The sequence below is a fragment of the Gobio gobio genome, assembly GCF_949357685.1.
Source record: "Gobio gobio genome assembly, chromosome: 25".
In the NCBI taxonomy this organism is placed as follows: domain Eukaryota; kingdom Metazoa; phylum Chordata; class Actinopteri; order Cypriniformes; family Gobionidae; genus Gobio; species Gobio gobio.
The window spans coordinates 19,723,331-19,739,575 of NC_137121.1; the positions used below are offsets into that span (position 1 = coordinate 19,723,331).

At 39.9% G+C, this 16,245-nt stretch overlaps 1 protein-coding gene across 2 annotated transcripts in view; it reads left to right on the forward strand.

Moving 5' to 3' along the window:
* The first annotated feature begins 99 nt into the window (after positions 1-99).
* Positions 100-16,245, forward strand: part of cald1b (caldesmon 1b) — a 39,980-nt gene continuing 23,834 nt past the window's right edge. For both annotated transcript variants that reach the window (XM_079808921.1, XM_079808922.1), the window contains exon 1: positions 100-181. The gene's annotated coding sequence lies outside the window, so the exon portion shown is untranslated. The remainder of the gene's footprint in view (positions 182-16,245) is intronic.

Sequence of the window (16,245 nt, forward strand, 5' to 3'; positions counted from 1 at the left end):
GAAAACTGCTGCCAAATGCTTTGAAGTGATGAAGCTCAGCAGAGGCGGAGTCTAAACTGCTGCACATTTATAAAATGTGGAGTCACGACTCATGTAATTCCTTCAGTGCCCTTACAGCAGCACGATCACACTTGAAGACTAAATTGGAAAGCGCTCTGAAACCTGCTCCAGTCCGTTACAGGTAGGGGTTAGAAGCATAGTGCTTCATTTTAGCCTTTGAAAATGTTTCTTAATTGAAATAGACATGCTTTCATATATAATTATGTTTTGAACACATAAAAAACATTCTTCTGATGTCAACATGATTTACTGCTAATTAAATGTGTTGCCTTTGCAAGACTCTTGGGGTGGACAAATGAATTGTATGAAGAATGTTCTGTTTTCCCCTGGCACTTGTTCGCTTGTCAAGAACATCTGTAGACTTCCCTTTGCTTTCAAATTACAGATTCCAAGTTAATTGGAGGGCCTCCCCACAAATTCACTAACAAGTTGTTTTTAGCATGAGCTCATCCAGACTTTGGATCTTTCTAAAGAGATTTTTTTGTACATTTAACCAGCTTTCCTAGTACACCTGCATCACTACTTTAAAATTGTTTCTGCTCATTGTATAGAGGGGAGACCAGGGCTAGTTATCACATTCTTTAGTCCAGTGAATATTTCTTAGTGTAGGTAGTAGTATAGGCACAAACCTTAAAGTCTTTGCTGAAAAAAAGCTCTTAGACATTTCCACTGTTATATCTCAGGAAAATAGATGCTCACACTCTGACCAATAGTGAAACATACATTTGAATAATAATAATAATTTTAGCCAAAATATTTATTCTTTTCCCCGCATTTAATTATTCTTATTTGTTATGTATTATATGTTATAGGGACGTAGATATACACTGACCAATAGTGAGGCATGTTCTTACACTGTATGGGGTAAGTTGTCACAGCTGAACCTGGCATTAATATATAATGTAACACAAATATTTTGATTTATATTTTTAATATAATATTAATTTCATTACATTTTAACAATAATAATTTTAGCCCAAAAATGTTTTATTCTAAAATATCAAATAAATAGAGTAATGGCCATAAATAAATGTCTTCTAAAAATGTAATAATAAATAATAACAATAACAATGTAAACGTAATTATGTTTTTAAATAATAGTAAAATAATAATTAATATTATTTACAGTCATTTCATTTCTTATGCTTATAAAATTGTATGTTGGATTTACTTTTTTATATCAATTAAATGGGTTATGTTGAATTGAATTAACATTGTTTATTTCAGAAAACATAAGTTTCTTTACATAAGGTTAATTCAATGCCAATTCAATTTAGTTAACATTCTTAATTTTGTCTAAAACTATTAAGTTCAATTATTCTGAAATTAATATCAAACAAAACAAGTAATCCAATTGAATTGATTACAACATTTACAAATGTTATCTAACAAGAAAACCTTTTACAAAATCGTTTTAGTTACATCCGTGACATGGCCAAAGTAGTTGTTTTTTATTATTAAAACAACTTTAATTGTGATCAGAAGGTCCTCACCCCAACCACATGCTCTTCACTTCACCATAATGGTAACCTCTAAACTAAAAAAAAAACTAACATCCCAGAATACAATTTTAAATATAAAAATAAAAGAACATTAAACATTAACAAGTCTCCCAAGTTTTTCATCTTGATGAAATGACGCATACAATAATATTTTATTTCAACATAAGGCCCATTTATACTTCTAGTGTACCGTAGTGTACGCCGTAGGCTACGCGCGTAGCCGACGCCGTCGTGAGCATTTATACTTCTGCGCTGTTGTCTGCGTCAATGTGCAATTCCACATGCAGACGCTAGAAGGCAGTGTCCTCGGGCATGTTGGTGTAATCAAGACAACAGCCGAAGAAGAAGCAGCTTGATGTGTAGAATCTGTACATTCATGTCGGAATATCAGCAGCAGTGAGAGAGCGGCTTTTCTTGCAGCTTGAGTTGTTGTATCTAATACAAATTTAGCATCTCTAGTTGATTAGTAAAGTTAAATAAGGCGATCTGGCGCTGGAATGCATTTGTGAAACTATGCGGAGCTCGTGGCCGCTGTTTTCAGCAGCGGTGGCTCAGCAAGCGATTGTTGTTGCGGAGACTTCATTCACGAAATATACCCTAATGTGTCCCTGTTCTTGATATACAATTACTGATTAACATCTTTGGTTTTAATGAGAAAATAAATAAACTATATTCAGCGGATCTATGTATTTATTTACTACCATAAAGAATCGCTGGACTGCAAAATAGTGTGTTATAGCAGACGTAAGGAACTATCATCCAATTTCTGGACACACACACACACTCCTATCGCAGATTTTTTATTTATTTATTGACCTGAGGGAAGGGTTCTGGCAGACCAATCACAGCGCTTGCGGTCCGCGTAGAATTGACGCGTTGTTACATTTTTGGAGAGGTGCGCGTCAGGCTACGGCGTAGGGTACGGCGTATCCAACGCGTCTATGCGTAGGGTACGCCGTACCCTCTGCGTGCACTCGACGCAGAAGTATAAATTGGCCTTTACTCTCCGTATCCAGTCCTGTCAAAGCATGATGGGAAGGGGAAATCCTGTCCCTGGTTTCTATAATGCAGTTTTTATACAACTAAAATCATTTACTCTCAACTCAAATTGATTAAGTAAAGTGGTCGAAAAGAATTGTATTGGATTAACTTAATTTACTTAAGTAAATTGAACAAGCATCAAATGTTATTTTTGGCCTACTTAACTGAAACACATTCATTCAAAATAAAAATATTGAGTTGAGCTAAAACTCAACTGTTTCAAGTCTGTTTTACACAATGCAATTTTGTTTGAATGAGAAACCTAAAGGCCCATTTATACTTCTGCGTCGAGTGTACGCCGTAGGCTACGCCGTAGGCTACGCGCGTAGCCGACGCCGTCGTGAGCATTTATACTTCTGCGCTGTTGTCTGCGTCAATGTGCAATTCCACATGCAGACACTAGAAGGCAGTGTCCTCGGGCATGTTGGTGTAATCAAGACAACAGCCGAAGAAGAAGCAGCTTGATGTGTAGAATCTGTACATTCATGTCGGAATATCAGCAGCAGTGAGAGAGCGGCTTTTCTTGCAGCTTGAGTTGTTGTATCTAATACAAATTAAGCATCTCTAGTTGATTAGTAAAGTTAAATAAGGCGATCTGGCGCTGGAATGCATTTGTGAAACTATGCGGAGCTCGTGGCCGCTGTTTTCAGCAGCGGTGGCTCAGCAAGCGATTGTTGTTGCGGAGACTTCATTCACGAAATATACCCGAATGTGTCCCTGTTCTTGATATACAATTACTGATTAACATCTTTGGTTTTAATGAGAAAATAAATAAACTATACTCAGCGGATCTATGTATTTATTTACTACCATAAAGAATCGCTGGACTGCAAAATAGTGTGTTATAGCAGACGTAAGGAACTATCATCCAATTTCTGGACACACACACACACACACACACACTCCTATCGCAGATTTTTTATTTATTTATTGACCTGAGGGAAGGGTTCTGGCAGACCAATCACAGCGCTTGCGTTCCGCGTAGAATTGACGCGTTGTTACATTTTTGGAGAGGTGCGCGTCAGGCTACGGCGTAGGGTACGGCGTATCCAACGCGTCTATGCGTAGGGTACGCCGTACCCTCTGCGTGCACTCGACGCAGAAGTATAAATTGGCCTTAATACAATGGTGTTAAATTATTAAACATTTTTTAATAAACTGAACAGTATCGGATATCAGTATGTGCATAATTAAAAATTTGGACGAAAAATATTTAATGTTGAATGCATGTAATGCAACTTAACTCTTAAACAGTCTTGCAGTTTAAGAAACCATTACAGACATTTTTTTTTTTTTTGAGAATGTCTCGGTGTTTATAACCCAGAGTGCAGATCTGGTGACAGATGAAGCAGTGTGTGGAATGCACAGCGGCAGTGTGTGTGTGTGTGTGTTATGTGCAGCAAAACAGAATCTGGAGGCAATTCAGCACACAGCGATAACAGGGCCTTGGCACAGGCTGCGGGCAGGATGTTAGGAGTACTGCCCTATGCTTCCGGAGTGGGACGGGATCAAGCTTGAGAATGCTGCTGGCCCTCTGTGCCCAGACTCAGGGGGGAAATCAGAGAGCAAGGGATGCTGGGTCAGCATCCAACAACATGAAAAGACATTGATATTCAAACTTGTTGCTTTGGTTGGCAGAAATTCCAGTTTAAAAAAATATCACTTAAAAATCACAATCACCTATTACATTTTCTGTCCAAACCTCCTATCAGCTTAATCCTGACACCGGTTTTGAGTGAATTGGACCTGAACCAGACTATGCACTTAAAGTAATTTATAGTTATTTCAGTTGTGCTAGAAGCTGGATTTGGACGTTTAGCACCATTCGTATAGTTAAATATATAAAGAGACACAATCCCTTAGACAGCTCATTTAATACAGTTCATTGCTGCCAGATGTTGAAAAGCAGGTAATTTGAAGACACATTTTCCATAGTGCTGCCTTAAATTATGCAGCAAACATTTTTTGGGGATGGAATAAAATATATTGGTGCTGGAGTGTACCACTTAACCAAAGATGATGGACAATTGACACATGTAGCATTCCCAAGGCGTGAGGTCAGAGTAAGACGAATCTGAACTTTCTTCAGGTCCATCAAAAATATGTATGGGGAAGTTTGCAGCTGTTTCGTGCACGCGGCCGAAATCCCAAATTCCGTTTTGAGGTTTAGTCCTTGAATTTGTTCCATCGCAACATACTGTTTATCATACGTTATCCAGGCGTCTAGCTGTGGAAAAGCTTTGACGCTGGAGAGCGCGTGTGCCAAGTCAGGTCTTTTCCTTACATGGTATAAGCCACTAGGCATGAGACCATCTCCTTCTCGACACATGTGGATCTGTCTGGCCATGGCCAATGTCTTGTTGCCCAGGAAATTTGGAATGTGTTGAACTGCATTTAAGGTTCCTTTTTCAAGCATCTCAGTGTTGTGTAGTCCACCTCCTTTGCGCTCTCAAGACCAAGACACTCTGAGAATTTTACTTGGAAAATGTTTTACATAGTTAAAAGTGGAATCAGTCTTAACTTTTGGGGTTGTCTTGCTAAATAAAGAGATGGAATGAATATTATTGCTCACCATTCTTGGTCATAGTTGCTTTTATTTTTACTTCAATATGGCATGCTGGAAATTATTGTTTGTGGTCATTTGTGCACTCAAAATATTTAGGTCTAAATGTATGATTGATGTATTTGAATTGCACGGTCAAACACAGAAGAGGACAGACGAGGTGAGTTAGTTAACAAGTCTTTATTGTACGAGTGAGCTGAGCGGGAATGCTACAGAGGTAGATCAAAAGGCAGTAGATGTTGGTGACTTAGCTGGCTGGTGATACGGTGTTCGCTGTGCAGGTGAAGGACTGGTGCAGGATGCTGGTGAAATGGGTGAACAGATGATCTTGGCAGGTGAAGATGAACAGATATGGGCAAACAGAAGACAGGTTAGGCAATTCTGGTAGGTTCTCAGGTGAGTATTTCAGGTAGGTCATGTGTGCATGTCATAGACAAGACCAGACAATAGTGAGGTGGAAGGTTATTGCTTAAATAAAAGTTGTGAAGGGGGTTGATTGCTGGGCAGGTGCCGGTGATGGTGGAGTGGGTGCAGGTGGTGAGCAGAGAGGATTATGGGAAGTGATGGTGTAGTGTGTGCAAGTGGTGAGCAGAGAGGATTATTGGAAGTGTAGTGAAGATGCGGTGAGGGAACTGGTGACTGTGACACATACGTATAATAAACCGGTAGGATTTCTGTAATATTACTATATATATATATATATATTTATATACACTGTAATATTGACACCGGTGGCCATTAAGTGAACTGCAGCCAGCAACTTATTGCTTGTGCACATGTAACATACAAGTACGGAGTCCCTCAAAGGACATGGTGATGGAAAAAAATATGAGATGAGAGGAAAATATATATTTGAGTGCGTTTGCATTTAATGGCTCAAAATACACACAGCAAAGTTCTTTTTTGTTCTTTGCTTAGAAATAAAAAGAAAACCTTTTGTTAACGAACATATATTCATTAGAATTATATATATATATATATATATATATATATATATATATATATATATATATATATATATATATATATATATATATATATATATATATATATATATATATATATATATATATGCTGCATGCTTTCCCCTCAATAACAAAATAAACAACAAAAAATGACATTGGTGAGAAAGCAACAGTTAAGAAAGCATCTGATCGTAGCAATGTAGATATATCTGCAAAAGCTCTGCAATTTACAGTGAGCATGTCGACAGATAAGGTCATTAATATTACATTGACATAAAAATCAGTCCTAAAGGCTTTCACAGACAAACAATAGGAAGTTGGGGAAGGTCTAATTTTTTAATTTTCATTACAAGCTGTTCACACATGGCAAAAGACAATTAATACATTCAATTCTTACATACAGCCTCTTTATAATCATACTTTTTTTAAATGAAAAACTTTAAATGTTATCACAATGAATAGATTTATTCTGTTTCAGAGCAATTTTTATCAATTTAAAATATAATTATTAAAATAAAATAGATGCAAATAGTTAATAATAAACCAGAGTGCAGAAACTTACCCGTTCCATTGTCTGACTGACAAATAAGCATCAAATTAAGATTCTTCGTTTGTTTATGTTAAAATTCCCAAAGGGAAAAGGAAATTTTATATGAAATTCTAATGAATAAATCTTACATTTTGAGCGTAGGAAGCACAGATCCGATTATAATCAAAAACATTCTTACTTGACTAACGCAGCTTGAGGGGGTCTGCTGGAATGCATTAAATAGACAGAAGTCTGCAAATGTTTCCTCTTTGCATGCTAGTAAGAGTTTAAGGAAAGGAACTTTGAGAGCCCAAATACCTTCACTTGGCTTCACCATATGGCCGCATACGTCAAATGTACTTGTTGAGCTTTCCGTTTCAAAATCATTAGCATTAAGTTGGTCCCTTTGCTTGCACTGTAAAAATGAGCAACTGCAAACAATTAATACATAAGTATAAATAGCTAAAACTAGGGCAAACTCATCCTGACATCACAAGATCGCTAGAGAATAACATAACGCAACTACTAACATAGACTAGACCAGAAAACGAAAAACAGGAAACTGGGAGTTTAAATACAGGGGATGACTGACTGAAACAGAACAGGTGTAAACTAATTAAGAACCAAGGAAACTAACTAGCAAATCAGGCAGGCAAACCAGAAACAGAACACAAAGAAAACAAAAACAAAAAAGAATACACGTGATATTACACCCCCCTCCCAGAAGGTATGTCCCTGCTTCATAACAAAGTCCAACTGAGGAGGGAGGAGGGAGGATGAGGAGGGAGGGAGGCGGTTCTGGAGGAAGGCGATGTGGCAATGACGGTGGAAGGAGCCAGGGAGGATCCAGGAGCATAAATAGTGAGATGGTAACCCAGAGGACAGCCAGGATGATGTCCCATGGCGGAGTTGAAGGAGGGAGGAGCCATGGTTGAGGGGGACAACTGACAGAGACAAAGCCAATGTAAGGGGAGCCCTAGGCACAGATGGAGAGCAGATGGGACCAGGTGACACAGATTATCCTGGAGGCCGAGGCGGAGCCGCAGCAACGAGCGTTCGAGGTGGAGCCAGAGGGACTAGGGAGCCTGGTGTAGCTGCAAGGACGATGGTCTCTGGTGGAGCTGCAAGGACGATGGTCTCTGGTGGAGCTGAGGGAAGGAGGAGCTAAGGTGAAGCTGAGTGGCCAACAGACCGGCTGCCTGGGCGACGCTAAATATCTGAAGACTCGAGGCAAATCCACACAACAGAGTGGCGTTATTAAAAAGCAGAGGGGCTTATGGGAACCAGCGGAGGCGGGACTAACGGACTGGCTGACTTTGGAAGAGGAGGCGGGAGAGGGAGGAGTCAGCAGGGGTCACTGGAGACTCTGAACTGGACGGAACCAGCAGAAAACAGGAGACTTCATGCTGGACGGGACCAGCATGGATGGGAGATTAAGATAAGCATCCTCTTCTAAGTCATTAAATATTGCAGAGGTCAGCTTCAGGTCAACCTAAGTGGTGGGATTGTGGGTGAGGTCTTCCTCCATTCCCTCAAACTCCACTAGCAATCCCACGAGGACGAGGTTGCCATCTCACACACCTGGTCAGACTCACAGACTCTGGGGCGAAGGCTGGCTCAGTCCTCTTGTCTGGCTCTGGCTTGTGCATCGCGGCAGGCTCAAGCCCTCCGTCTGTGGTGGGTTCTGGCATCGTATACGTGCTGCAGGGTGATGGCTGGCTGGGCTCTGGGTTCGGAGTGGGGCTGGAAATGATCTCTGCTGGGCATATGGTGTTTGCTGGTCTATTATTTTGCAGCACCCACTCCGCAAACTCTGAGAAATTCCCCCGAGAACCCACACCTGATAGGCGTGCTTTCGTTTCCGTGTTTAAACTTGTGAGTTAGAATGTGCACAAGGAACGGTCCAGGAAGTCTGTTAAGCATGCCAGTTGTAAAAAATCTCCAGGTAAAAAAAATGCTGCTCCTGGTCCATACAGAACAGTTGGACTGTTTGTAAGTCCATTCTGTATAGATCTGGTCTTCTGTCAGGGGGTATATACAGTGGGGAGAACAAGTATTCGATACTTACAAAGCATGTAGAGGTCCGGAATCTAAAACAAAAATCCAGAAAATCACATTGTATGATTTTTAAATAATTACCACACACTCAATCAAACAGACTCCAACCTCTCCACAATGGCCAAGACCAGAGAGCTGTGTAAGGACATCAGGGATAAAATTGTAGACCTGCACAAGGCTGGGATGGGCTACAGGACAATAGGCAAGCAGCTTGGTGAGAAGGCAACAACTGTTGGCGCAATTATTAGAAAATGGAAGAAGTTCAAGATGACGGTCAATCTCCCTTGGTCTGGGGCACCATGCAAGATCTCACCTCGTGGGGCATCAATGAACATTAGGAAGGTGAGGGATCAGCCCAGAACTACACGGCAGGACCTGGTCAATGACCTGAAGAGAGCTGGGACCACAGTCTCAAAGAAAACCATTAGTAACACACTACGCCGTCATGGATTAAAATCCTGCAGCGCACGCAAGGTCCCCCTGTTCAAGCCAGCACATGTCCAGGCCCGTCTGAAGTTTGCCAATGACCATCTGGATGATCCAGAGGAGTAATGGGAGAAGGTCATGTGGTCTGTTGAGACAAAAATAGAGCTTTTTGGTCTAAACTCCACTCGCCGTGTTTGGAGGAAGAAGGATGAGTACAACCCCAAGAACACCATCCCAACCGTGAAGCATGGAGGTGGAAACATTATTCTTTGGGGAAGCTTTTCTGCAAAGGGGACAGGACGACTGCACCATATTGAGGGGAGGATGGACCTCCTTCCCTCAGTAAGAGCATTGAAGATGGGTCGTGGCTGGGTCTTCCAGCATGACAACGACCCGAAACACACAGCCAGGGCAACTAAGGAGTGGCTCCGTAAGAAGCATCTCAAGGTCCTGGAGTGGCCTAGCCTCTTTGGAGGGAGCTGAAAGTCCGTATCTGCAAGATCTCTGTAATTGCAAACAAAGGTTTCTGTACCAAATATTAAGTTCTGCTTTTCTGATGTATCAAATACTTGTCATGCATAAAAAAGGAAATTAATTACTTAAAAATCATACAATGTGATTTTCTGGATTTTTGTTTTAGATTCCGGACCTCTACATACTTTGTAAGTATCAAGTACCCCCTGACAGAAGACCAGACCTAGTGTACCAATGATAAAAATTACAGACCTCTACATGCTTTGTAAGTGGGCAAACCTGCAAAATCGGCAGTGTATCAAATACTTGTTCTCCCCACTGTACATACATATATGTGTATGTATAATATGACCATATAACTTAACACAACTTTCTTGTTATACTGGTAATTATATAAATGTAGCCTATCATATGAAATTTATATGACTATTTCTATAGTGGCAAAAAGGTTGTAGCCCTTGGCATAGAACTAGTCAAAGATATATGATGGGGTTATTCTGAAACAGACGTTTTTTTGTTCTACAAGGGGCACAGGTGGAGCTACCCTTAATTCAGGAGGAAATGGGCAGGCCAGGGAGAGAGAGAGAGAGAGAGAGAGAGAGAGAGAGAGAGAGAGAGAGAGAGAGAGAGAGAGAGAGAGAGAGAGAGAGAGAGAGAGAGAGAGAGAGAGAGAGAGAGAGAGAGAGAATGACTAATTTAGATGATCGAGACCCAACAGTTTAGGACTCTGAGGACAATTTGTGCTCCAGTGCCCCAGGGGTGCACTAAATAAGGCCATTGCCCCTACATTTTCAATGTTTAACAGCTGTTGTACAGAAATGAGAGGCATCACACAGAGGTAGAAGGGTGACAGAGGGCAAAACTACTGTATGTGACCTATTTAAGACATCAAGAGTCATGACTAATCATGGTTATCCATTTTTTTTGTTGCTTTTGATCATTTAAAGGGACCAGGATGTCATGATGCAGGCATGTATTTCTCAACTTACTCTGTTATGATTTTATTAACCATGCATTGCTGCAGAAAATCAAATACATAAAAAAAAATCACAGCGTAATTGTCTTGATTGCTCCAGGAGTTTGCTTGATATATTAGTTGGGGAATAAAAGCTTACATTGTCATATTCTTTATTAGTTGTGCTTGCTAATACACTGTACCTTTCAAAAAGCAATAAAAGACAAGCATGTCGTTGTGCTTGATATGGTATACACTAGTTATTTATAGATTCTAGTCTTGCACTCTAAACTCAAGCCCATGTTAGTTTTACAGGGAGAGCATCTTTAGCCATGTTTGGTTAAGCAATGCCTTAACAGTAAGCAGCAACTCCATCCTGTTACACGTCATTACACAAAAGCCTTCACATATTTATCTGGTCTGAATTTTACGGTCCTAGCCATTGATTCAGCACACTGGTTGGGGATCCCCCATTCTGTGCATCTGGAGATTGGTGTGAAGGAAGTAGAGGAGTAAAGGAGAGGGCTTGATTCACTGCCAGTGTACAGCTGCTTCTACTGCTAAGGGCATGTTGTTCTTGATGTGATTTGAGGTTTTGGTGTAATTGCCAGCACTAATGCTAATTACACATCAAAAAGAAGGGTTTAAGAAAAACATAACATCTTACTGACCTCCTTTGATGGTGTTGACTAAAATGACAGACGTGCCATAAATTAAAATTGTATCTTGTCCTCAGAAGTTGTCCAGATAAGTTGTAGATGAGCAAATTATCTTCTGGTTTATTGTTTAACTTCAGTGGGTGCACTGGCAGAAGAATAGCCTGATGTAACGCAGTTTGTTCGTGTGGGAAGAAGGAGGCGGGAACCGGCGAACATTCAACAGCTTTAATAAAGTAAATGAACACAAAATGAAAGTAAAAGCGGCAGCCCCTCACGGACGACTGCTGCGCACATACATAAACAAAACATAAATAAAACACAACTTAAAGTCCAGGCCTGGTCCTCTCTCGTCCTTCACTGTCGTCGCTCCTCCTTTATACTCCCGTCACTCCTCCGTGAGACATGAGGCCGACGGCACGCAGCTGGCGATCATCATCACTAATGACCGCGGCCTCGTCCCGTTCTCACGGTCCCTCAGCCTCGCTGCTCGCCACACCTGACAAGCCAGACCCACATCAAGATGTTGGGTCTGGAAACTCACCATTGATAGGGCTCAATCCGAGGGGCGGGATAAACGGTTGTCTTTCAAATTCCCTCTGCCCGCAATTGGATAGCGCCGTGAGCGCCAGAACCAACCAGAGCAAAGAAGAAGGTGAAGCCGAGCTAACCTTAGTTGATAGACTTTCGCCGTATCCGGTCGGCCAAACTTCGAACATATCTTCTTTTCTTAAGAATGACTTCAGTGCCGTTCTTTGTTCTTTTCTCAAAGAAAAGCTTAACTCCAAGTCTTCCAGAGTCCAAAGCCGATTCAAAAGACCGCTGTTCGTCAGCTTCTTTGTTTATGAGTAGCACGCAGAACCTCCGCAACTCTGCCGTCATTATGTTAAGCCCGCCCACCGACTCTACACACGCTGTGATTGGCCTGACCAAAGTTTGTTTTTTCCAGCTCTCAGGTCTACCGAGAGTTGCTAGACTACACTCGCGGCAAATAAAATTTTCTGTCGCTAGGGTGCGTCTAGATTTCTAGGCTAGCAGGAGAAGTGAGTGGGAAATGATTCAAGACTTTACTCCAACACAAGCTAGGCTTTATATAACAAAAAAGTAAGAGGTATTGTACAGCAAATAAAATAAAGTGTCAACCTAATGGGAAGTTAATACTGTTTTCTCTTTTTACATCAAAATATACAGCTGCCTCATATTTATTATGCTGTATATGTTGAGGTCTGTGGTATCAAAAAAAAAGTTGAACCCTTATCTTTCCCTCGCGGGTCAATTTGACCCCCTTAGGAATGAATGGAATGCGAGAAAAAAAATGCTAAACCCTTTACTTTACCAAAAAAATTATTTTATAATGTTTACATATCTGAATGCATGCTAAAGAAAAACTGACTTTAGGACCCAGCGAAAAAGCTCATTTGCTCTATGTAAAGCTATAAGGCCATCTAGTGGCAAGAGTGTAGGAAAAATCATATTATTTATATATTTTTTTCCACAAGACATCTGCAAAGACACCCAATGTAATAGCCTAGAAATCTAGACGCACCCTAGCGGCAGCAAATGTACCGTTGCTCTGGTAGGTTGTAGCGCTATCCTATTGCGTGCAGAGGGAATTTGAAAGACAACCGTTTATCCCGCCTCTCGGATTGAGCTCTGCCAATGGTGTGTTCCCAGACCCAACATCTTGATGTGGGTCTGGCTTGTCAGGCTACCAATGTAAGATATTTTGAGCTAAATTAAAAGGGTTATGTATTAAATTGTGAGTTATATTTTGAATTTAAGTTGAAAAAATTTGAAGAATGTGCTTAAATTATTATTTATTTATTATTTATTGATCAAATCTAGTAATTTAAAGGTAAATTTAAAAAAAAATGTCCAAAAAATAGAAAATATATTACCAAAATAAAATGAAATAAGCTTTCTGGACAAATACATTTTTTAGGGCTTCGGGTCATTTTGACCCGTGAGGGAAGGATTTGTTACAAAGTGCAAGGGAAGGATGCAGCATTATCCTACTTATTACTTGTCTACTTACAAGAATAAAACATTATTGGACATACAAATTTAATTTCAGTTGAAATTATTTTATTATATGAGAAGGGACCACAGAGTGATGCAAGGGAGAGATGAAACTATAGCACAGGTACGTGGTAAATCCGAATGTAATAATCCTTTCTCATGCACTTATAGCTACAGGTCTGAATAAAGTGAATAAATCAAACGGAAAGCAGGTACTCTAACAGTGACTAGAAAATCGTTTCAGCATCTTGCACAGCTCTCGTTGGTTTTGGCTAGGACGTAGATCCCACCCTGATGTGTATTTTGGCTTCACACATTTGTCCTGTCCGCACGTAATAAAGCTTTATAGAAAACCCACAAGACAGCTCGTTATGTCATTGTAAACGGCTTCACCCACTCTTACCTGGGTGGTTGCTCTGGCTCCAGAATGCTGACTTCCTGACACACAGGCTTCCATTACGAGCTTAAGATACGGTATATAAATCTTTTTAATGCTTTTGGACATCATTGTCAGTCTGTACTGTAAAAGTTCTAGTGAGATTCATTTCATACGTTTTTTTTTTGCACTTTAGGGCAAAAGCATTATGTTGGTCATAGTATAGTCTACAGTGCATTCAAACACACTGTGGGTAAAGAATGAAAACCATGAAGAGGGAAAATTGCCCAGGACCTGGAATCAGTCACAGATGTGTAAATTAGAATATGTTCTCGGTCTCTGTCATGTGGAAATGATTTGTGGACTCGACGATACCTTGTGGTAGGAAGACTGGACAGTGAAAGGGAGTCTGGGAAATGTGAAACATGCCTGCTGTATCATTCTGTAATAAGTATAAGCCAATTTTCAACCTGCTTTGTATTGTTACAATGTCAGTAGTGCATGAAAATTAGTCATTCTGTGTATTACCTGTAGTGAAAAATTCACGTTTATATGTCAGCAAATGTCTGCCGGATGATGTACTTTTAACAGTTTAAGGGCTTTTGTGAGATTATACTTCGACATTTTTGTATCCCCACCCACAGACAGTTGGATTGACAGAGGGTTATTAACAACAGTTATTGTAATTTATCACTGAAAATTGTATGGTACTTTGTCTACTCTTTAAACAGCATTATGGTAAAAATGGTACACTATGGCATCAGAATTCTTACCAGCAACACAACAGCTTTTTGCTTTGGGGAATTGGGCGGAGGTCATAGAACAGCAGTTTCTTTCAGTTTTTCCCCTGTGTTTGGCCTGTGTTCATTGTCATCCCGTTTGAAAAGTTCACTACAAACACAGATCAGGTTTTTTATATTTTCCATCGTAGCTTTGCAGCCTTTAGCCACTGCTTACGTCCTTCTTGCCCCCTCGATTCTTCACTCGAAACGGAAAGTAATTTACTCCTGTTTACTCCTCGTGAATTCATGCACCCGAGAACAATACAAGCTGACACTATTATAACTAAAAGTTTGCTAAGAAGTATTTCCTACTAAAGCAAGACAGTATTTGGCTGTATCCATAGTAGACTGATGGCAATAGCCATGGACTGCAACAAGCCCAGTGCATTATTGGTGTTGAAGTTTTTTCCTACCTATTTGGCAAAAGGGTAAACAACAGCTTTTTTTCTGTTTTCTCTAGTCAGTAGCACCCATTTCAAAAATATCATCTTTTTACTGCATAGGCAGGCAAATTTTATTGAAAGCCCATTTAAGATGTGGAAATTGGGTCTAAGAAAATTCCTTTTGCTTTTATTAACTTTAATATTTTTTTAAGTTTTTTAATGCTATTTTGCATAACAATTCCTGAATTCTTAAATGTCTCCATTAGATCCTGAAGTTTTGTCCTAACAGAAGTATGCTTTCAAATATATATCACAAAAAATATTATTCTGCAACAGAGATGCAGTGGGGTTCAAAAGTTTCAGACTAGATTGAAAATCTAATTACATTTCATTAAAGCTGATAAACAGTGCAATTTTTAGTTATGTAAAATGATTTATGTATAAATAAAATGTAACATTTTTGTTCAGATTTTTGTTTGATGTAATGACAGAAAGCTAATATTATAAAGTTATTTTGTAAACTAAAGTCAAGTCACCTTTATTTATATAGCACTATAGCATTTGGGTGGTTGTTCAGCTGAAGTCAGTTCAGTGTTGATTCAGTAAAGATCATCAATTATTAAATTAGTTCATTTTATCTATAAAGATAAAATCCTTGTCCAGCTCAGTTCAGTTCTCATAAAACAGCGCCAGTACAGTCAGATCAATAATATTGTTGAACTAAGCAAGCCAGAGGCGACAGTGGCAAGGAACCCAAACTCCATCAGGTGACAGAATGGAGAAAAAAAAAACCTTGGGAGAAACCAGGCTCAGTCGGGGGCAAGTTCTCCTTTGACCCCACTTAATTAAATATTTTCCTACTGAAAGATTACAGGGACTTAAATTTCTGCAAACTCATGCATAACATTTTCACCATTTAATTTAACAATTAAATAGCCTTTCTACCAAGGTTTATATAGACCAATTCTTGTCTACTGGTCGCTTTACAAGACAACTGCACAAATTAAAATTTTAAAACATGGCAAAAGTGTTGAAAAAGTGTTGGTTGCATTTGATGAATGCGGTGAAAAGTGTTCAATTGAAATTCGATCAATTCACTGATCTACCACTGTGGTCACTAAAACTTTCACACATCAAGTTATTCAAAAAGCTCAATGCAAATGTAGGAAATTGCATACATATTGTCTTATGCGTAGGTGCAATAGCAACCCAGTGGTCAAAGCACATCAGCCTTCTGTTGACAGATGTGACGGGTTGTAGGCAGGGGTTAAGAGGGTTCAGGAAAGCCGTATGCGTCTATCACCCAGAAAGCCCTCACATGAGGTCACTATTATAGGACTTTTTCAGTTTATACACATATGGAGACTCTTTGGACTGGTGCAAGAGCCTTGTTCCTCTGGCTCTGGAGGAGAGCCAAAACAAACACGCCTGCAGCTCCAGTGGAAGCAGCCGTCCA